General features: G+C 42.0%; 1 protein-coding gene across 7 annotated transcripts in view; it reads right to left on the bottom strand.

Annotated features, from left to right (window-relative positions):
* The window catches only part of znf462 (zinc finger protein 462), a 130,940-nt gene that overhangs the window by 97,659 nt on the left and 9,995 nt on the right, over positions 1-23,286 (bottom strand). Inside the window, exon 1 of one of the 7 annotated variants that reach the window (XM_063049117.1) lies at positions 6,731-6,757. The exons of the other annotated variants lie outside the window; for them this stretch is intronic. The gene's annotated coding sequence lies outside the window, so the exon portion shown is untranslated. Of the gene's footprint in view, positions 1-6,730; positions 6,758-23,286 lie in introns of those variants that run through there. 7 annotated transcript variants of the gene reach the window in all.

Genomic DNA, 23,286 nt, shown 5'->3' with positions numbered 1-23,286 from the left:
TGGGAACAAAAGATTAGATAATGGTAGCACTTAACTCAAAGAAAATTATTTCATCTTCCATTTGGAAAATTTGAAAGGGAGCTCTGGAATCATGGGAAGAGTAGACCATTTCATCCAAAGGATTTGTGCCAGCCCAGAAACCAACATTTTACTAGTTGCTCTCATAGCTTATTCTCTGCTTACAAAGATTATGCACCTACACTACCAAGTCCTTCTGCTCCTGTACAACTGCTACACTGTGCTGGTTTTAAATGCTTCTTCCTCAAGGTTCTAGTTCAGTGAGATGGGCTTGGAGACTCTGCAAGCTCTTTTTTTTTGATCTTGACACAATTTACAATTTGATTCATATTCTTTTTAGTAACAAACTGATCACTGTGCCAAGTCTGAACTCAACTTTATTTAATTCCTGGCATAACTACTAATGCAACAACTCTATTGAAGGACTTTCAATTATGTGATCAACCAAAACTATCACACAACAACCCGAGTTTCTATGGCGACTTGGTGTAGGAAAACATCCCAAACAGCATCTCAGGAACGTTAACAAGTTGGTCACCAAGGCACAATGAGGACACAAGCAAACAACTGGATCAAAGGGAGGTTTTCAGCGAGTTGTAGGGGATGAGAGAATGCTGTAACTTAGGCCCAAGGCAAATGAAAGATCGTGGAGAGATTACATTTCGAGATAATCAAGATGTGAGCATTGGAGGATTATGAAACTGGAGAAGGTTGCAAAGAGGAAAGGCAACCTCATGGAGGGACCTTAAAATAAATGAACTAACGTCTGGCCAAGTGCCTGTTTAGTTCAGCAAAAAAAAAGTGCAGTGAATAGGTCTTGGTGTAGGCAAGAGTGCTTTAGAAAAACTCAGGTTTCAGGATTTGAGGCCAGAAATCATAAAGCTCGAAATAAAGGCTGGGTTTGCAATGAGAAACAAATTCAAATGAAAAGCCCTGAAGTCAATGCCAACAGAAAGATGCAAATCAGCTTTGAGTATATAGCAGCATGATGTAAGCAATACCAAATGAAAGATAGCAATACCAGAGACCGGGGGTACAGTAAAGCTGACTACAATTCACTTCATGTGTCTAAGAATTCCTCCAGCACAAGATCTTCCCAACCGACTCACCGTTTCTTAAAAGAAAACAGAGATTACGGGATGTTAATTTAATTGAAGTGGTCATCAATGTGGAGCATGAAAAGATTAGCACCTTCTGGCTTCCTGCAAAGTTGGTGTTAACCACATTAGGAGGGCTGGTATTTAAGTGGCTTTTATAGTCATTTTCTGTAAATATACAATTGTAAAAGAAAGACATTCCTTAAATCAGGCAAGATGACGTGAAGTATCTAAGGATGCACTTAGAAAATAATAATAGGACTGGACATATTCAACAGGGATTTATGAAAGGAAAATCATATTTGACAAATCCATTAGATTGCTTTTGAAGTTGTAGCTAGTAGGATTGATCAGGGAAATCCAGTAGGTGTTTGACAGGCTATTGCACAAGTTAAAGAACATAGGGAAATGCGGCAATATAAATATATGTACACAGTGTTTCACAATGTACATCAATAGTTCAGATGGTGCGAATAGTCATGTCTACTGATAATACACAGCTGGATTACAACATGGGTGATGAAGTGGATGCAGATAAGCATCGGGGGGGGGGATATAGGTAAGCTAGGTGAAAGGGTAAGAACATAGCAGATGGAACATAATGTGGAAAAACATGAGGTCATCCAGCCTGATAGAAAAGTAGAAAAGCACTCTTTAAATGGCAGAATGTTCAAAAACTGTTGGTCTGAGTACACAGATGATAAAACTTTAAACACGCTAGTATGAAGAAAGCAAATAGTAAGTTTGTCTTTATTGGAGCAAGATTTGAGTAGGGCTAAGCACATCTTACTACAATTAAATAGGGCCCTGGTGAGACCATACCTGGAATACTGTATACTGGTCTGGTATCCCTAAGGCACAATATACCGGTGAGAGAGGAAGTGCAGTTAAAGTTCACTAGATTGATCCCTGGGTTGAGTTATTTATCTTTTAAGGAGATATTAAGCAGATGGCTCCATACTCCAGAGTTTAAAAAAGCAAAAGACAATCCCATTAAAATATACGCTTTTCGTTCAGACTTAAGAGGGTAAATGCAGGAATAAGCTTTTCCCTGGCTGGGATGATTAAAAGCACACATCATTTTCCACAGGAAAAGGGGCCAGCCATTCAGGGCTGAGAAAAGAAGACATTTCTTCATCCAAAGGGTGGAGAATCTTTGGAATTCTCCATCTAATAAATCAGTCACTGAGAATAGTTTGCTTCCATTTCTTACACTTTATCTGTACTTTGATTACCAATGGCTTATTACACTTGTACACACCTTCTTCTTAGGAATTCCACTGTGTACAGGTTTCCATGCTGGCTTTGTGACGATGGGTGGCTGACATGGTCAATGTGGCAACTACAGATGGAGCAGGTAGCAGATGAGGAGGTGGGCAGATGGATAATTTATGAAATGGTGCACTCTCTACACTGCTTACAGGAGGCTTCAATGCGTTCTCAGCACAAGGCCTCAAGGTTCTCAATACCATCTGGAATTACCCATTTCGCAATGCATGGGCCAGAGGTTTCTGGAAGCCAGAGAGAATATTGAACTTTTAGGAGGCTTGAAGCAGATCCTTGAATCTTTACTTCTGGTAACCTCTTCCCATGACAGAGCTTTGGAGTCGACTTTCAGGCAGCTGAACAAGATTACCTGCCCTAAATAATTCACTATACATATGCTAAGATGCCAAGTCACTAAGTACAAACAAACATAAGAAGTGGAAGCCAAACTGAACATCTCTTCCAGTCTACCTCAATGGTATGACTGACCCAACCCCTCTAGTCCACCATCCTGATCAATTCCCATAACCTGCAGTTACTTGAAGGCCAAAAATCTATTGATCTATTATCTAACATCTGAGCACCCAGTGCTCTCTGGGGAAAATTCCAATTATTAATAACTCTCAATTTATTTTAATCTCAGTACTAAAAGAGCCATTTGTTATGTTGTAACTATTCCGTAAGCTATAGATTCATTTGGGCTGAGAATCTGTCAATCATTCCCAGAACCTCAATTTCTGTTAGTGAGATCATCCCTCATCCTTGTAAATCCCAATAAGAATGAATGATCTTAATTTCCCTCTGGGTAAGTTACTCGTCCCAGAAAGATAATATGGTTTACTATACTATTCTAACTTCAAGTTTATCCTTCCTTAGGTAAAGACAACAAAAAATTTCACACAAGACTCCAAATGAAGCATCAAGTGCAGCTAAAGGATCTCAATCTTTCACTAATTGGCCTTTTCCCTCCACAGATACTGCCTGACCCACTGAGTTTCTCCGGCATCTCGTTTGTTGTTTGAGACCTCACCGAAGTCCTGTCCAGTTGTAACATGACCTCCTTGCATTAGGTACCTTGCCCACTCAAAGAGCATGCAGTGATGGGCTTGCGCGTGGGTCTACCCGTAGACGACTCCAGGTAGCCCTGGATAATTTTCTGATGCTTCTTCATTCTGTTTGTCAGGATCATCCAGGTATGACGTAGTTCCTTTGCATTTTCAACTTGTACATTTGCATTCTACGAAGCTAACCTGTTTTTGTAATACAGAATTATAATTATACTCCAACACACAACTAATAATTATCAATGTTTCTCAAGTGAATTTACTTCTTTGTAGGATGCAGACAATACCGCAAAAGTCAGTACATTTCTCACCTTCCCTACCTGCCCTCAAGAAGGTGATGATTAACTATCGTCTCCAACTGCAACATCCATGTAGTGACGGTAATTCAGCAGTGCTGGTAGTTAGAAACATCCAGATTTATACTCAGGGTTGAAAACAGAAGTGATTTTCCAATCAGTCACTGGACAAAGGACACTATGCTCTCTATTTTTTTTTGCAAAGTTAGACCATCATAGACTAAGAAAAACACCCAAAGCATGGCGAGATCCTCCTAAGCGTTGCTCAGAATTTTGGATATCATATACCAAAGGCCAAAAACATCAACACCCAGGATGTTTTTGAAACAGAAGCAGAAACACACAAAATAGCTGTTGCAACTCACTAAGGAATACAGAAGCAAGCAGTTGACAAGACACACACAATATCTATGAGGAAAAATGTTTCAGATAGGCAAGTTCGGACCCACATACAACCTTAAGAGCAAGGGCATTACATTTAAATGTTGGGAAAGTGAGAACGCCTTTTCTCCAATCCCAAATGATCCTAGAGGTGGACTCTGAGTTTTGAAATTCACAAGAGTGTTTCTATCTATTTGAGAAGCTATGGTAGAAAAATAATCTGTGTCAGACACTTACAAAATGAAACAGACATGTTAAGTGAGAAGCAAGCAAAGGATAATTTGATTAAATGTAAAGTTTTTACCTTGAGGGAAAAAATGAAAGTGGTAAGAAACTAGCAAAATTTTGGCATGCAATGGGATTTTCTTATGAAGCAAACAACAGGAATTCTGCAGATGCTGGAAATTCAAGCAACATACATCAAAGTTGCTGGTGAACGCAGCAGGCCAGGCAGCATCTATAGGAAGAGGCGCAGTCGACGTTTCAGGCCGAGACCCTTCGTCAGGACTAACTGAAGGAAGAGTGAGTAAGGGATTTGAAAGCTGGAGGGGGAGGGGGAGATGCAAAATGATAGGAGAAGACAGGAGGGGGAGGGATGGAGCCGAGAGCTGGACAGGTGATAGGCAGAAGGGGATACGAGAGGATCATGGGACAGGAGGTCCGGGAAGAAAGACGGAGGGGGGGTGACCCAGAGGATGGGCAAGAGGTATATTCAGAGGGACAGAGGGAGAAAAAGGAGAGTGAGAGAAAGAATGTGTGCATTAAAAAGAGTAACAGATGGGGTACGTAGAGCTTTGAGACCTTCCTGATGGGGGATGTCCAGTCCCTATATACTTCCATCCCCCATCAGGAAGGTCTCAAAGCTCTACGCTTCTTTTTGGATTCCAGACCTAATCAGTTCCCCTCTACCACCACTCTGCTCCGTCTAGCAGAATTAGTCCTTACTCTTAATAATTTCTCCTTTTGCTCCTCCCATTTCCTCCAAACTAAAGGTGTAGCTATGGGCACCCGTATGGGTCCTAGCTATGCCTGCCTTTTTGTTGGGTTTGTGGAACAATCTATGTTCCGTGCCTATTCTGGTATCTGTCCCCCACTTTTCCTTCGCTACATCGACGACTGCATTGGCGCTGCTTCCTGCACGCATGCAGAACTCGTTGACTTTATTAACTTTGCCTCCAACTTTCACCCTGCCCTCAAGTTTACCTGGTCCATTTCTGACACCTCCCTCCCCTTTCTAGATCTTTCTGTCTCTGTCTCTGGAGACAGCTTATCCACTGATGTCTACTATAAGCCTACTGACTCTCACAACTATCTGGACTATTCCTCTTCTCACCCTGTCTCTTGCAAAAACGCCATCCCCTTCTCGCAATTCCTCCGTCTCCGCCGCATCTGCTCTCAGGATGAGGCTTTTCATTCTAGGACGAGGGAGATGTCTTCATTTTTTAAAGAAAGGGGCTTCCCTTCCTCCACTATCAACTCTGCTCTTAAACGCATCTCCCCCATTTCACGTACATCTGCTCTCACTCCATCCTCCCACCACCCCACTAGGAATAGGGTTCCCCTGGTCCTCACCTACCACCCCACCAGCCTCCGGGTCCAACATATTATTCTCCGTAACTTCCGCCACCTCCAACGGGATCCCACCACTAAGCATATCTTTCCCTCCCCCCCTCTCTCTGCATTCCGCAGGGATCGCTCCCTACACAACTCCCTTGTCCATTCGTCCCCCCCATCCCTCCCCACTGATCTCCCTCCTGGCACTTATCCGTGTAAGCGGAACAAGTGCTACACATGCCCTTACACTTCCTCCCTTACCACCATTCAGGGCCCCAAACAGTCCTTCCAGGTGAGGCATCACTTCACCTGTGAGTCGACTGGGGTGATATACTGCGTCCGGTGCTCCCGATGTGGACTTTTATACATTGGTGAGACCCGACGCAGACTGGGAGACCGCTTTGCTGAACATCTACGCTCTGTCCGCCAGAGAAAGCAGGATCTCCCAGTGGCCACACATTTTAATTCCACATCCCATTCCCATTCTGACATGTCTATCCACGGCCTCCTCTACTGTAAAGATGAAGCCACACTCAGGTTGGAGGAACAACACCTTATATTCCGTCTGGGTAGCCTCCAACCTGATGGCATGAACATTGACTTCTCTAACTTCCGCTAGGCCCCACCTCCCCCTCGTACCCCATCTGTTACTCTTTTTAATGCACACATTCTTTCTCTCACTCTCCTTTTTCTCCCTCTGTCCCTCTGAATATACCTCTTGCCCATCCTCTGGGTCACCTCCCCTCCGTCTTTCTTCCCGGACCTCCTGTCCCATGATCCTCTCGTATCCCCTTCTGCCTATCACCTGTCCAGCTCTCGGCTCCATCCCTCCCCCTCCTGTCTTCTCCTATCATTTTGCATCTCCCCCTCCCCCTCCAGCTTTCAAATCCCTTACTCACTCTTCCTTCAGTTAGTCCTGACGAAGGGTCTCGGCCTGAAACGTCGACTGCGCCTCTTCCTATAGATGCTGCCTGGCCTGCTGCGTTCACCAGCAACTTTGATGTATGTTGCTTTTCTTATGAAGGATAGTTTGTGTGGTGTAATACTCCCTTACCTGCTTACATGTCTTCTGTGGCTCCTGATGCATGTTCTAAAGGTTCACAATGCCATACCACCATGAAAGGTAAAAGGAAAGTGCGTTTATCAGAAGCGAGTTTGCAGGACAACCTGGTGTTATTGGACAAAGTCTTAGACTGATCTTATTTACAGTATTGTTTATAAACGCAAGTGATTCTGCTGAATATCTTGAGCAACACATACAAAATGCTGGAGGAACTCAGCAAGTCAGGCAGCATCTATAGAAGGGAATAAATAATCCCAAATGTCTGTTTATTCGCCTCCATAGCTGCTGTCTGATTTGCTGAGTTCTTACAGAGCTTTGTGGGTATTGCAATATTTTTGAAGTTTTGTCCTCCATTACTTATGAATATGATGCTCAGGGCCTAGAGCAGCAAAAAATAACAAGGTTATTGCTGTTGAACAAGCCTGTCCAATGAGGAGAGACATAGAAGCTTGGTCTGTTCAGGATCAGAAGGATGAGAGAATCTAAATGAAGCATACACAATACTGAGGAGAATTGACAGGAGACATTGAGAGTTCATTTCCTTAGGCTAGCAACTAGAACTAAACAGATAGCCTCAAGATAAGGAGTTGGCCAGCTAGCACTGAGGCTAGGCAAAATTTCTTCACCAAAGAATAGTAGTTCTTTAAACCAGAGAGCTGTGGATTCTCACTCATCGAGTATATTCAAGACCAAAACCAAAAGACTTTGGACACCAAGGGAAAAACGATGGGCGGGGGGGGGGGGGGAAATCAGATGGAAAGTAGACTACAGATACAAGATCAGACATGGTGTAGTTAAAAGGCACACATGCTCAAGGGATCAAATGGTTTTCTTCTGCTTTTGTGTTGTTTATTCTTTTGCTCAGGAGTCAACAGACCAAGTGCCAGTAGTCCACTTCACCTGTAACCAAGGAACTGAATTTTCATTTATTGCAGTAATAGCATCATTTTGACTATAAATGATGTTTTTAAAACTTTGCCTAGCCTGAGGCTTCACTGAAACAAAGAAAGCTTGACACTAAAGCATATATGACAACTAAAAGCGTGGTCAAATGGCTAAATTTAAGGAATGTGTTAGAGGAGAGGTGGAATCAATAGGCAGTTTAACAGGCAAATTTCAGAGCTTAGAAACAGGTCAACTGCAGGCCTACTGGTGTTATCAACAAAACTAGGAATACTAATTCTGAGAAGTGGAGAGATTACAAAAGATAGCAGAGCTGCAGCGTATTTCTGAGATGGGGAAGAGAGGGACTATGGTTTTGAGAACAAGGACAAGGATTATTGAAGAGCAAGTGGATTGGATACATTTGAGCACATGAATGAAGAGTGAATAGTACATGGCACAAATTTGGATATGGAAAGCACTCTCGGATAAACACTGATGGAAGGTGAAGATGGAAAGTCAGCAAGAAAAACATTGAAATTCATCGCTGAATCAGCTTTAGACTTCCTCTCTCACATCACAATTACTCAGCGAGTCTGACCTTCGAAAGTTGCCCTCATCTTAAGTGTTCTCCATAAAGTAGACAGGAAAGTAAATGACACTAAAGACTAGTTTCATACTAGTCTGACACATTCTTTGCCAACCACTTAATTATGCAATTGTTGCTGTGGGAAATCTGATAATGGTGTTGGTTTTTCATCATTCTAAACAATCATGGTTTCTTCCACAAACCAATATATTGCAACTAACAAGTATAGTGTAAACCAATTTTGTCCAACCATTCACCCACTCCACTGTAGATTGTAGATGCTAAGTGGAACTTAGCATTGAACACCGCGATCCTCCCATATGAATGCGTCATTTTGTTTTGAGTATTCCTAAATTAGCTTTAGGAATGAATAAATTTGAACTTTCAATTCATGCAGCAGTTATTTTGAATAAGTTATTTTAAAAATTACTAACAAATCAAGGGAGATGAAAGAACAAAAAATATATCATGCAGATGCTGCAAATTTGAAAGCTGAATGCTCAACAGCCCAGAATGTTGACACTGTTTCTCACTCCACAGATGCTCTCTGGCCTGCTCAGTATTTCCAGCACTTTTTTGCTTTTAGATGATTCAGTTTCAAAACTTTCCTAGTCTTGACAAAATTGTTCGTCAAAGAGCAGATTATACAACATATGCTCCAATCTCAGAGTGATTTACTGTGGAAACAGCTCATGATTATGTCTTCTGCAAGCTTCAACATTCAATTCTGCTAAATTTCCCAATTACCAAACTCACAATTTGCCAAGCTACTCAAATATTAATCAACCCAGATGCTCAAATACTTCATTTCTGATAATCAGCTGCTGGTAGAATTATTGTGCATGTTATGTTGGCTGTATATGGTCCTGACAACTATGTCGCCTTCAGCCTGAGAAAGACATTCAGTTTGCTGATGCCCTGTTTTCAAGTGCTCAATTGTCAGGTCTTACTCATAGTTTCCACAAGTTCCTGGCAGGAAACAATACGAAAGCTGTCTGAAAGGCATCTGCAAGCGTATTAGAAATGTCCCAAGGAATTTCACACAAATGCAATCTAATAAAATAAAAATAACACCCAGCAACATAGGAAACCACAGAAGACTGCAATTGTTGTTATATGTAGCAACAAATACTTTGCTGGAGGAATTTTTGGTCGAGCAGTATCTGTGGGAGGTAAAGGAAACATCAATGTTTTGCGTGAAACCTTTCACGTGTTAGTGCAAGTGACTGGAAGTTTGCATCTCAGACAAGAGATAGAGGGGCAGGGAGACAGATGTGGGGAATGAATTTCAGTGCCCAGGACCCTAGCAGGCAAAGGCATGTTAGCCAGAGGTAGAATTCAGGGATGCTCCAGAAGTCAGAATTAGAGGAGTTTGCAAGACTTAGAAGGTCGTAGGGTTGGAGGAGACTACAGAAATAGAAAGGGGCGAGGCCATGGAGAGATGTGAATTTTAAAGAAGAGGCACTGCTTCGCCAGAAACCAGGACAGGTAAACAGGCAGAGCTTTGATTTTTAAACTAGTTCTTTAGTAACACTGTACTGCTCTCGGTTTAAAGAATGAGAGTGAGGCAAACAAAGGAAGCTCAACGAACAGCAGAGTCTTGGAAAAGAAAGGTCCATCATGTTAGCACAGGCCTGACAGTTTCACACTAAATACCATGACTGGCAGTATTAATCTAGCATGTGCAGGATAACGGAACAGTAGCTTGTTACACTAAGCTTCATACTTGGTGACTGCCAGAGGCAGATCATGCAAAGATCCCTTCCCATAGGAACTGATGATACACAGAATCAGTGCTGTGTGCAAGGTCTGGAGTCAGCTGGTACAGGACAACAATGGACCTTCACAAGCATTCGAGGGTTAGAGAGCTTCAAATGGCACAAAGAGATGGAGCTTTGTCTGTGTTCACAATCTCGAGATGCAGTACGACAGGAGCAGCATACAGATGAGTGGCAGTGAGACACTGCACTATGTGGAATGCAAATAACTACCATTACTCTGGAGCCCTCCAGGAAACAAAGGCATGGTATTGCGTCGCACTTCTTTACCCAAACACTGTCATTCCTATCACATACGATTCGTCCCTCAAAAGAAGCACCAGGCATCCAGCACAGTACGCTGTGTTACTCTGCCTCTGCTCGTCTGCTGCTGAAACCCTCATCCAAGCCTTTGTTAAACTCCAGACCTCGACTACTCCAGCACATTCCCGACTAGCCTCCCTCCATGAACTTAAGGTCAGCCACAATGCTGTCCCAACATGCCCTGCAATCATTTCAGCCACCAGCCTCTGCTCAGAGATGTACGACAGCATCAGGCTCTTTCCCCCACTGAATCTGCAACCAAACGTTAATTCTGCATTAATCTGTTTTCTTTAAATTTCTCCCCACATTCTTATCACTCATGTCTACACGACAACTAATTCACAGTAGCTAGTTAACCTATCATTATGCACACCTTTGTGTTCTGGGAGGAAAATGGTGCACATGGAGGAAACACTCACATTCATACAGGAGGACATGCAGACTCCATACTTCAACCGCCAAGATCAGCATTACCTTTCTTAATACAGGATTCCCTCCCTTCTGTTCAAATCTCTTTATCATCCTGTACCATGCTATCTCTGTAACCTCCACCAAGCCTGCCTCCCCACAAAACAGCTGGCCTGAAACGTCGACTGCACCTCTTCCTATAGATGCTGCCTGGCCTGCTGCGTTCACCAGCAACTTTGATGTGCGTTGCCATCTTCCAATCTGGTTTCTTCCTCATCACTACTTTCAAACCATTCTATCAGTGATACCCATGCCTTCACTCGTCAAAGCTCTAAGCACCGGAACGCTCCCGGTCCCCCTTTAAACTTTCCACCTCTTTTTTCCTTCAAAGTGCCTTCTTTTTTAAACAAGTCTCTCTTTTATTAGCTTTTAGTCACCTGTCATTGAAGCAGTCTTCTCAATTCCATGTTTTCTGGAAGATAAAGGAAAAGAGAATTTGCTCGAGGCAGTTGGAAGCCTGGTGCCAATAGCTCCTCAGGTGCATGGAAGAGATAGAAATACAAATACAAAAAAAAGTCTTACTTGGGGATTATTCCTGCCAAGCCATTAAAATAAAAATTTAGTTTGCCTTGCCTCTAGAGAAAAAGAAACAGCAAGGGAGAAAGGAGAGAACACAGGTCAAAAAATTTTGCATTTTTTTCACTACAACCAAAATCTAAAGCCCTTACATTTCCATAGCACCTTTCATGGATAGCACAAAGGTTCTACGGCCAATGAAGTGCTGCTGAGGTGCAATCACTCTATCTACACTGGCAACTTAGCAACATAGTAAGATCCCACAATCGACAGTCATAGAGAAACACAGAATACCTCACTAAGTCCACACAAAACATCAACCTAATGCAAACAACAGGAATTCTGCAGATGCTGGAAATTCAAGCAACACACATCAAAGTTGCTGGTGAACGCAGCAGGCCAGGCAGCATCTATAGGAAGAGGCGCAGTCGACGTTTCAGGCCGAGACCCTTCGTCCTGACGAAGGGTCTCGGCCTGAAACGTCGACTGCGCCTCTTCCTATAGATGCTGCCTGGCCTGCTGCGTTCACCAGCAACTTTGATGTGTGTTGCATCAACCTAATGCACTAGTTTTTGCACTAATCCTACATTAATTCATTTCTTTTTGGATTCTGCCCACACACTCATCAAGTCTGCCTGGATTCTACCACTCACATTCACATGACAGGCAATAGATAGGGGCCTTAACCCACTAAGCTGCACACCTTCAGGTCGCTGGAAGGCACCAGAGGAGACTAATACCATCAAAGGGAGAACATGCTATCTCAACACATTAGTGCCGAAGGTCAGGAGTGAACAGGTATCTGCACTGTGAGACAGTAACTCCACAAGCTGTGACATTATCTGAGGAAAAAACGTGACCAGAAAACCATCTTTTCTAGTCAACACTATGAGAGCAGAGAGGGACTTAATGTCTCATCCAAAAGGTGGCGCAGCACGCCCTCTATACTTCACCAGATGCCCTCCTGGCAGATTCCAGAGCATGGCATGAATCTATCATCTTTTGACTCAGAATCCAAAACAAAAAAGGGTAAGACATTAATACATGGAACAAAAGCCAAATCCCCCCAACCCAAATTTCTACCATTTGTCCACATTATCTGCACTCTCACCTCAGTCAAATTAGCAGATGAAAGTCACACAGACACAAAATGCTTGAGGAACTCAGCAGGTGGGGCTGTATCCATGGAAATCATCACTAATTGACAACAAGGCATACACTACTTGATCTCAGCACTCCACACTCATCCTCAAACCCTACCCCCACAGAACGTACTGCCCTCCACTCTCTCCGCACCAATCACAACCTCACCATCAAACCCGCAGACAAAGGGGGTGCTGTTGTAGTGTGGCGGACTGACCTCTAACTTGCTGAGGCTAGGTAGCAGGTCTCAGACACCTCCTCTCAGTGACCCCTTGAAGAGGATTCCTCTCAGTGACCCCTTGAAGAGGATTCCACTCTGAACAATCAGAAATCTGTTTACGACTCCATCCCTGACCTCATCAATACTGGAGAACTCCACTAAACTCATGGTTCCCTGACCCTGCACTGCTCGCTTCTACCTCACACACAAGATCCACAAGCTTGACTGCCTGGGTAAGCCTACTGTCTCCGCTGCTCCTGTCCTACTGAACACTGTCTTGTGCCTCAACTCCATTCTATGCACCTTGCTTCAGAGTCCCTTCTCACCCACAGCCATGACACTTCACATGGTCTCGATCTCCTCGATGACTTCCAATTCCTTGGCCCTGACTACCTCATTTTCATGATGAATGTTCAGTCCCTATACACTTCTATCCCTCATTAAGGAGGCCTTGAAGCTCTCTGCTTCTTTCTCAATAAAAGAACCAACCAGTTCCCCTCCACCGCTATCCTGCTCATTCTGGCAGAACTGGTCCTCACCCAACAATTTTTCCTTCGGCCTCTCCTACTTTCACCAGATTCTTGGGGTAGCCATGCCTGCCTTTTCATTGGCTATGTCGAATGGTCCAAGTTCCAAACCTTCCCCAATAATGTTCTCCAACTTTTCCTCCGCTACACTGATGACTGCATTGGTGCTGCTACCTGGACCCATGCTGAGCTCATTAATTTCATCAACCTTGCCTCCGACTTCCACCCTGCCCTTAAATTCACTTGGTCCATCTGACATCTCCTTCTCCTTTCTCGATCTCTGTCTGAGTCTCTGAAGATGGAATGTCAATCCATGTCTTGTATAAACATATTCATTCCCATGGTCATCTTCCCACCATCTCCTGTAAAAATGCTATTCCCTTTTCTCCGTTCCTTTGTCTCCGCCGCATCCATTCCCAGCAGATCTTCCCAGTGGCCAAACATTTTAATTCCCATTCCAACATGTTGGTCCACGGCCTCCTCTTCTGCCACAGTAAAGCCGCCCTCAGGGTGGAGAAGCAACACCTCATATATGGTAGCCTTCAACCAGATGGCATGAATATCGATTTCTTCTAGTAAAAAAAATTATCCCCCCCCCAATCCCCTCTTCTTCTATTCCTCACTCTTACCTCTTCTCACCTGATTATCACCTCCCCCTAGTTCCCCTCTTCCTTCCCTTTCTCCTATGGTCCACTCTTCTCTCTGATCAGATTCCTTCCTCTCCAGCCCTTTACCTTTCCCATCCACCTAGTTTCACCTATCACATTCCAATTCTCCTCCCCCCACCTTTCTATTCTGGCGTCTTCCCTCTTCCTTTCCAATCCTGAAGGAGGGTCTCAGTGCAAAGCCTCAATTGTTTGTTCACTTTCATGGATGCTGCTTGATCTGCTGTGTTCCCCTAGAATTTTGTGTGTGTTGCTTTGGATTTCCAGCATCTGCAGGATCTTAATCAGAAAGATTAAACCAACAGTACAGAAACAGAAGAATTCAATTCCAGTCAGATATTCCCATTGCAGTACTGAAGTGGTGCTGCACATTCAATGGTGGCTCTTTCAAATGAGATGAAAATTAAACAGATTATCTGGTCATTATCACACGTGGTTTATGGGAACATGACATACGAAAACATAACACTTCCTACACAACACTTCAGTGGAGGCAAAGTGACTAGGGACATCTAAAATGTCAAAAAGGAGGCAAAGAAATGCAAATTCTTCTTTTTCATTGGGTCAGTTGATGGCTATTAAAGAGAACCTTCAATATGCTACCCAATGGATAAGGCAAATGATCACATCGGCAGATTCAGGAACAGTTATTGACCCTCAACCATTAGGCTCTTGAACCAGAGGGGATAACTTCCCTCAACTTCATTTGCCCCAGCAATGAAATGTTCCCACAGCCTATAGACTCACTTTCAAGGACTCGCCATCGCATGATCTCAATATTTATTGCTTATTTATTATTTATTTCTATTTGTATTTGCAGTTTGTCTTTTGCACACTGGTTGTATGCACAGTTGGTGTAGTCTTTCATTTATTCTATTATGGTTTTTGAATTTATTAAGCATGCCTGCAAGAAAATGAATCTCAGTTACATATGGTGACACGTATGTACTTTGATAATAAATTTACTTTGAGCTTTATAGTAACACCTGGAAAAAGCTCTCCAATCAATGTTATGTCCCTGCTCTTTCCTCACAGCCCAGTATTTTTCTTTTCAATTTTTTCCCCCCAACTTCCATAAGAAATGGAGCAGGATGAGACCATTTGGTCCCTTGTGTCTGGAGCACCATTCAACAAGATTATGACTGGTCTCCTTCAAGTACACTCCTCCTGCCCTATTGATATCAACACAAAGTATACTGGAGGAATTCAGCGCACCAGGCAGCATCTACAGAGGGAGAAGGCCAATCAATACTTCCAGTTGAGGTCTTTCATTTGGACTTAAAATTTCCACTGTCCATTTCCTTCCTGACCCGCTCAGTTCCTCCAGCACTTTGTGAGTTGTTCCAGATTCCTGCATTCATAACCTCTGCCTTTACTCCCATATCCGTTTGCTCTACTAATACAAGGAAAACTTACCTGTGTCTTGAATGAAAGCAGTGACTGGTCCTCCACAGGACTCAAGGATATAGAGTTCCAATCCTAAATTGCCTACCTCTTACTTTGGACTCAGCATCGTCAACATCCTCCCTGCATCCCCCCCTTTGAAGTCCTTTAAGAAATTTTCATATTTCAATGAAGTTCTTGTAAACCCAAGAGAATGGAAGTCTAGCATTCTCCATCTAACCTCACGTGTATGTCCCTCCTATGCTAGAAACAGTGTGGTGGACCTTTGCTATATACCTTCCATAGCTAGAAAAGAGACCAAAACAGATACCAATTTAAAAATAAAACAAATTTATTTTGATCCATTTAGAGAGAACAAGTCTCCTAAAACCATTTATATATCTTGTGTTAATCAAACCTGTCAAAAACTTACATGAATCTACATACTTTGCAAAGGAAGCATCCATTTATCAAGCTCAATATTACCTTCAGGCAGAGAACAAGGAGGCAGGTCCTGGCACAGTATAATTCAGAAATTGTGCCAGAGTCCATGTAGGAAATACAATAGTACTTGGGCACTGTACTAATAATTCAGTTTTTAAAAAAAGCAGGGAAAGCCTAATTCTTTTCCCCTCCTCTGCTCCCAGGAAATTCTACAGAAAAATGACTCCTTTGTGAACATCAAGCTGCTCATCCTTATAGCATGAGCACATTATGAAGCAGAAACTTCAATCCATCAACGCCATTCATTCATGTTCTTCCTCTATCTCACAACTGCACCTGCTCCAGGTATTCTTTAATTCCCTGCGCCACACTATGTCACTCTTCTGCAAATGCCTCAAACAATTTTATCGTTTTGCCTAGCTTACCAACCCCCTGTAATGATGGTCTTTTGAGTGCAAGATTTCCACTTCCCTTTTCATTACTGAAACCCTAGTTGCAGCTTATGCAACAGTTTTAGTGTCTCACAAAATCCTAGTACTGGAACCTTCCACTGTCTGACCATTTTTAATAAAATGTTAGCAGTTGGCCACTGTCTCCCTCTATCTCCCACTGGAGACAGAACTAACTACAACAGTACAAGTTCTGCAAACATCACAATGGCCAGTTAATAATTGACACACTGAAAACCCTATTGTGCACCACAGAGGAAGAAAACATGATTTTGCCGTTACTGGAAACTTATAGGGTTTTCAACCAAGGTACAATAGCTAAGAAACTTAAAAACAACGTAAGAAATAAGAGTAGGCCTTATGACCCCTTGAGCCTTTTTCACTATGTAATAACATCATGGCTGATCTAATTTTAGACATAATTCCACTTTCATACACGCTCCCCATAACTCCAGACTCACCCTGTTGTTCAATAGTCTGTCTGTTTCGGCTTTGAGAATATTCAATGGCCTAACCTCTACAGCTCTCTGGGATGGAAAATTCAAAACGATTCACAACCCTCAGGAAAAATTCCTCCCCAGCTCAGTCTTAAGTGCATGACCCATTATTCTGAAACTGTGCCAGTGGTTCTAAAAAGCCACAAGGGAGAGAAAAAAAAATCCTCTCAGCATGCACCCTGTCAAGTCTGCTCTGAATCCAATGAGTATAGGCCCAACACATTCAAACTTCCCAAATGAGACATCTTAGGAATCGACCTGGTGAAAATCAAAGGAAAAGCCATAGGTGCTTTTTATCTAGAATAAAGTAAAAACAGAATGTTTGAAACACTCACCAGATCTGAAAAAGGGACTACAACCTGTGATGTTAATTTTGTTACTCTTTCCACAGATATGGGATGACCTGCTATCTCCAGCATTTTCTGTATTTAATCATCAACCCAGTGAATCTTCTTCTGAACTGCCTCACTATGCAAGTCTCTTTAATATCAAATTGTATATAGTAGTCCAGGTGTGATCTCACAATGCTCTGCATTGTAGGGATACTTCCTAATATTATATTACATCTTCATTGCAAAAAAAAAGGCCATTATCTTTCCAGTTAAAGGTTTCATGTTCAAGGACATTATAATCCATGCACTCTATAGCTTCTGCAATTATAAAAAAATCTGCTCTCCTTTTCTGACAATCTTTGTGGATACTCTCACATTCTCTAACCATCAAACTAATTATATCAACAATGCACAAATCACTAATTTTCAAGACACAAGATTCACTGGTTCTCTTCCCCAACTCCTTCTATGCTTTGTTCCAGGGTCTACCTGGGGTAGTTAGCCAATCCTAATTATGTATCATTCCCAGCATCATGAGCCCCTAACTTTGTGGAGTAACCATTTAAGTGATCTTCACTAAGTATCCATTGGAAATACCAAGTATACTACATCTGTATTTATAGATTTCTCTTCATCCACACTATCTGCTGCATCATCAAAAGCCTTAATAAATTCCCAAAAGACTCTTTCTCTTTCATACACCCATGTTCAATGTGTAATTTTAAAAGGTCCTGTTACTACTTCCTTTGCAATGGATTCCAGCGGATTTCTAATGAGAAATAATTGGCCAATTATCTGTATCCTCTTCTTGAAAAGGGTATTTATGGTTTTCTGATCTGTTTGGATCCTCTGGAAAGCAAGGAATTTTGAAGAACAATCTAAGGATCTACAATGTCAGAAGCCACTTCTAAGATCCTCAGAGGTAAGCCACCACACGAATTCACCTTTCAACATCGCAGTCAACTTTCAACTCTATTAGTTCACCCATTACATTTTCTCTGGTGATATGATTATTTTAAGTTCCTACCTGCATCTTGATTGTTTTCTTACCATTCCAATAAAAACTTTGCTATCTGACATCCAAGGCGAATGAGTGGCACTAGTCTGCCAAGACTTAATTAGATTTTCACATGATAGATAAACTCTTCTCACGCTTCCAGCAGGTTACAGGTATCAATTTTAACTGACGTTTCAATGACGAACCCTGCCATCTTCATCAGGGATGCTGGGTAGGCATGTCTAGTCCGGTGGTGTATATGCCCCCGTAGTCCATCCCTCCCAATTGGTTAGTCCTCATCCAATCAGGTTTCCTCTGTCCCACCTTGCTTACAATTGAATTCCAGTTCTTACTTAGATCGAGAGTTTCGTCATTGTTAAGATTATAAACAAGGTGGGACGGCGGAAACCACCGGACTAGATATGTCTAGACATCATCCCTAATGAAGATGACAAGAATTTGTCATTGAAACGTTTGGTTGAATTCAATACCTGTACCTGCTAGGAGGCCCGAGAGAAGTTCAATCATCATATACACCAGGAAAGCACTTGATCCTTTTTCATATTTTCACATAATCAATAGTACAAAGGCAGCATAGTGCCACATCTGGGAGAGCCACTGCATCACAGTGCCAGAGACCCCAGTTCAATCCAGACGGTGGGGGCTGCCGGCACAGAGTTTGCAGGTTCTCCCCATGTTCGCACATTTCCTCCAGATGTTCTGGTGTCCTCCCACTTCCTAGAGCCGTGCAAATTTGTAGATAAATTAGTCACTGTGAGTTGCCCATAATGTATAGGTGAATGGTAAAATAGGGGAAGGAAGAGGTGTGTTAGTGAGAATGTCTAGTGAGTTAAAGATAATAGTGGATTAGTGCAGTGGGTGGTTTATGGAAGGTATGGACTTAATGGGCTGAAGGGTCTGTTTTCATACTGATTGTCTGTGACTCCATAACAGAAGGCTACAGAATCAGTTAAATACAGTTTACAATGTTAACCAATGATATAAATACACTATACTGCAACAAGTAGCTTAAAATTAGATTGTATGCAAGATTAATTATTCACTAGAGCACTTACACATTTTCACTACACTATTGTACACATTTATTTATTGTTTGCACACTGTTCCTATGCCTCAGGAAGTGAATCGACAACAGCAGCTGTTGATGTTGGTGAAGATGCAGAGCCCGAAGGTTTCACACATGTTGAAAAGCATTTGCTGCAATTTTTGAATGCCTGATACCTAAAACTAAACTGGCTTTCCTTCACAAAACTGTTGTGATGACATGCATCTCATCACTTCCTGAACAGAATAATTGGAATTCTTTTCACAGAATTTGATGAATGGTTCCAGATCTTTTCCAGCATCTGTTTAGGATATTTTTAGATGATCAGAAGGGATGTCATTTTCCTTAAAATCTTCATCTGCTACCTATTAAATATAGGTTGGAGGATTTGCTCATCAGTTAAAATTGAAGTGACTTAGAAATCACATCCCTATTCACCCATTTTTCAATTTCTTGCCCTCCCAAGTTCATTAAGTGGATTTTCAGCACTCCTGACAACATCGAGAATTTTCCTAATTAGCACCTCTTCAGTATTGAATTCTTTTCCATCAGAGGAATCAACTCAAAACAATGCACAGTAAGTTTTCTCCAGGCTCTCCTCAGACTTCAAATCTTCACAAAATTCCATGCACATGTTGAAGTATAAATTGCTGGTGGATGCAGATTCAAATTCTTGTATTTCAACTTGTGCATGCAATACTTCCTGCAGAACACGCTAATCTGTTGGAGAATTCCTTGATCATCAGATGTAGAAGAGATGTCATATGGCACTAGGAAAAAGCCTTGAAGATATTCCCAGACTAATACTATTCAGAATAAGAATCACTTGCTATCTTCTGGCTTTCCTACTTCCCTGAGAAATTAATTTACCACTGGCACTAAAACACAATGAAACCAATACAAGGAGAATTCTCTAACCATTCAACTTGGGCTCTGCTTGATATTCCACTGGTAGGTATGCAATGTCATTGAAAACTCCTAGCTTATTAGATTTTCCAACAACTTTACCTGCTGCATTGGTATAACCAAGGACAACAAGACCACTCTAATTTTGCTTACCGTTTTCCCCATTTGTTTCCATTAACATCAACTCTAAGAGATTGATGACAAGTGTCCCAGTGAGACTTGTGCAGATTTGTTTGAGGAAGAAATTACATTCATTTATCAGCTTCTGAAAGAACTCTCTCTTTTATCAGCAGATTCTCCACTGAAATATTAAATCACCAGATTTCATGTCAGATCCAGAAGTATCACAGCCAAGCATCCAAAAACTTGCAGGGATACAAAATCTCCATCTGATTCAGTCACTTGGATCATCATGAATCCAGAAATCAGTATGCCTTCCAAACATTTCAAAGCAAACCACTCGTATAAAACCTCATGCAATGGATGAGCTCTGCAGAGAGATAATGGTTCTGGTAACCATTGATCAGGAAGTGAAATTCAGTAATTGCATCTTTTGAGCTTTTATACTACAGTTCGAAATGAGTTCCTGATTTCCTTCCTGCTCCCACCATTCTCTTGTTTGTTATCTTCAACATCTGGATGACTATAAACACATCTGCTTGCATGTCATTCTACACCATAATACCTCCATATTGGTTGAGGTTACACACCAAATAGAAATTTTCCTAGAAAGCAAATTTGTATTGGTCTGTGGGGTGGAAATGCCTTTTCTCCGTCAGTTGGAGGCTAACAGTATCTTACAGTTAGTGGGATACATACAGTATGGGATCTTCCACTATGAAGATAGGAACAAAATATTTGTTCAAGGAGTTTAACATTATTTCCCACAACGCTGCAGTTACATCCTGCATTTACTTTAACAATGCTTTCCTTTTTGGTAATCTGCTGAAGCTCTCCACATCTGTTTGCATATTTTTTACTTATGTATTCTGTATTTAATTTCCTTCTCATTATCAGTGCTTTGGTCATCTGTTTCCAAAAACCTCAAGGCCTAGTCTCATGTCTCTATGCTATCCCTTTGATGCATCTTTAAATTCCCCAAATGTATTGTTCTCTTTGAAAAGCTTTTATTTCTCAATATCACACAAGCTTTCTGTGAATTATACCTAAAATATCGTGCATTGCTTATTTATCAGTTTACTTTTTAAACTGTTTTTCCTGTTCACATTAACCAACTCTATCTGCATAGCAATGTAATTGCCTTTAAATGCAAAACACTAGCTTCAGGCCCAAGTTTTTTCACTTTCAATTTAGCATTCTATGATTACTACTCCTCACAGAAATAGTTATAATGAGATTATCCTCCCCCTGCGCATTATACTGAACAAGCCCCAACAATCTCTAAGAACCCCCATGCTGCCCCCATGTAGCATGTGGCCCCAACCTTCAACCCACCACCAACCCCACCTTAGCACAAAAGGCCAAGGCCTCAAATTCCCAATCCATTACCCTGCTATTCTGTAGCCCACAACTCCTCCACTGGCCCCAAATTATAATTCTTACTGTTTTAATTGCCCTCCAATTCTAATCTGCTGCCTCTTAGCTCCCCTTCCCCACTTACTAAATCACCACTGGTCCCCAAATATCTAAGCTCCCTCCTCAACTCCCACTTACCAGTCTGGGCTAGTCATCTTTCAGTTGTCTCCCATACTCCACCAAACCACTGGCAGTAGGTTCCTTCCCCAAATGCCCTTTCCCCACCTATCTACAGGTACAGGGTTTCCACTTGCTCCCTCCACCTTGGTGCTCAGCATTCCCCATCTCCCACCTATCCACTGGTCCAAGGCTCTCACCACCCATGCATCCATTAGTGTTGGATTCTTTACCAGATCCCACTTGCCCCATCCATCCACTGGTACTGAGATACTGCCAGAATCCTCATCGTCCATGACTACTGAGCACAGTCTCTAGACTCCACATTCAGCAATGTGTACTGGGCATCGACCAGTGCTGGCTTTTTCTAATTCCCCTTCTCCCCATCATTGCAGAACTCCCTCCAATCCCATTATTCCCCATCCATCAAATACTGTTGGACTCAATCCAATGCTGCTGCTCTGATACCCCTCCCTGGTCAGTCCAGCCCAATCAGGAGAAGAAATGCAAGGCTGGTTGTAAGCCTCAGTCTAACAAATCTGCCATAAATGCCTATCAAGCAAAACAGTTGAGATTTTATCTGCAGCTTCCATCTCCCATACCACTTAGCAAACACCAGAACTTCTAGGCTCAACACTTCGTATGAACTAATATGCAAGGACTAAAGTAAGCTATTAATACAAGGTAATATATCCGAGAAGTTCAAATATGGTTATAAAGACAGAAAGCAAAATCTTCCCCTTGAAGACAGGAATATTTTGAAATGGTCAGTTAATTCAGAATTACAGCATAGACAGAGAATTGTCAGAGCTTTATGTGCTGACATTAAGATTTTATCTATGTTTTTATTGTAGGCTGGTGTACACCTTTGTTACCCAATTTTGTGCCACTGTCCATTTGTTTTGTGGCAACAGGCTCCTCTGCTTAACTTCGCTTGCTGCAGTTTTACTGTTCTATCAGACACCCACAGTAAAGAGCAGCATTCAACAAGGACTGGAGAACTAAAAAATTCCCTCTACAACCACCAGCACTTGCACAGAAAAAAAAAACCCTAACCATGCTCAATATCAAATTAGGTAACTTTCACAATCATCTATGTCCTTCACCCATAGACTTTGTCCTCTAAATACTCTGCTTTATGTCACCAGAAAGAAAAAAATTAGTCTGTTTTCCCCAAAAATTCACAGAAGTATTTTAAAAACATTGAGCCAAGCTCATTGAATTTATATTGCTTATCCAATCTAAATAAGTATCTGAAGAGGGAGACAATTTCCCTTTGGGGCAATAGAGAAAAGCAAATACAACAGGAACAAGTGGATGGACCCTACAAGAAATCACAAAGGACATAATGAACTCTATGATTTTGTTCCATCCTCAATTCTGGAAGAGGTCCTTGGAAGTAGGGGTAAGTTTGAAAATAGCCAATAGTGGCCAACTTGTTTTGTCCTTGGCACATAGCTTTTTTCTATAAAAAGTCCACAGGCAAGAACTGGATTCCAAGAATTAGAATTCTCAATCACAATCTTACAGCTACTACTGGAAAAGCCTCCGCTCTTCTGTAGGCAGAATAAGGGTCTGTCTGAAAGATGCTACAGAGAATGCATTATGATTCCCAATATGGTGATTTGTACCAATATGCCATACTTTCCTTTCTCCCCCAAGATGAAAATGGCTAATTGGCCAGGGGCATAATTTTAAGGTGATTGGAGAAAAGCATAGTGGGGGTTGT

Source organism: Mobula hypostoma, chromosome 5 (assembly GCF_963921235.1).
Source record: "Mobula hypostoma chromosome 5, sMobHyp1.1, whole genome shotgun sequence".
NCBI lineage: Eukaryota > Metazoa > Chordata > Chondrichthyes > Myliobatiformes > Myliobatidae > Mobula > Mobula hypostoma.
Note: the sequence above shows the minus strand (reverse complement) of the source record. Positions and strands in the feature narration are given on the sequence as shown.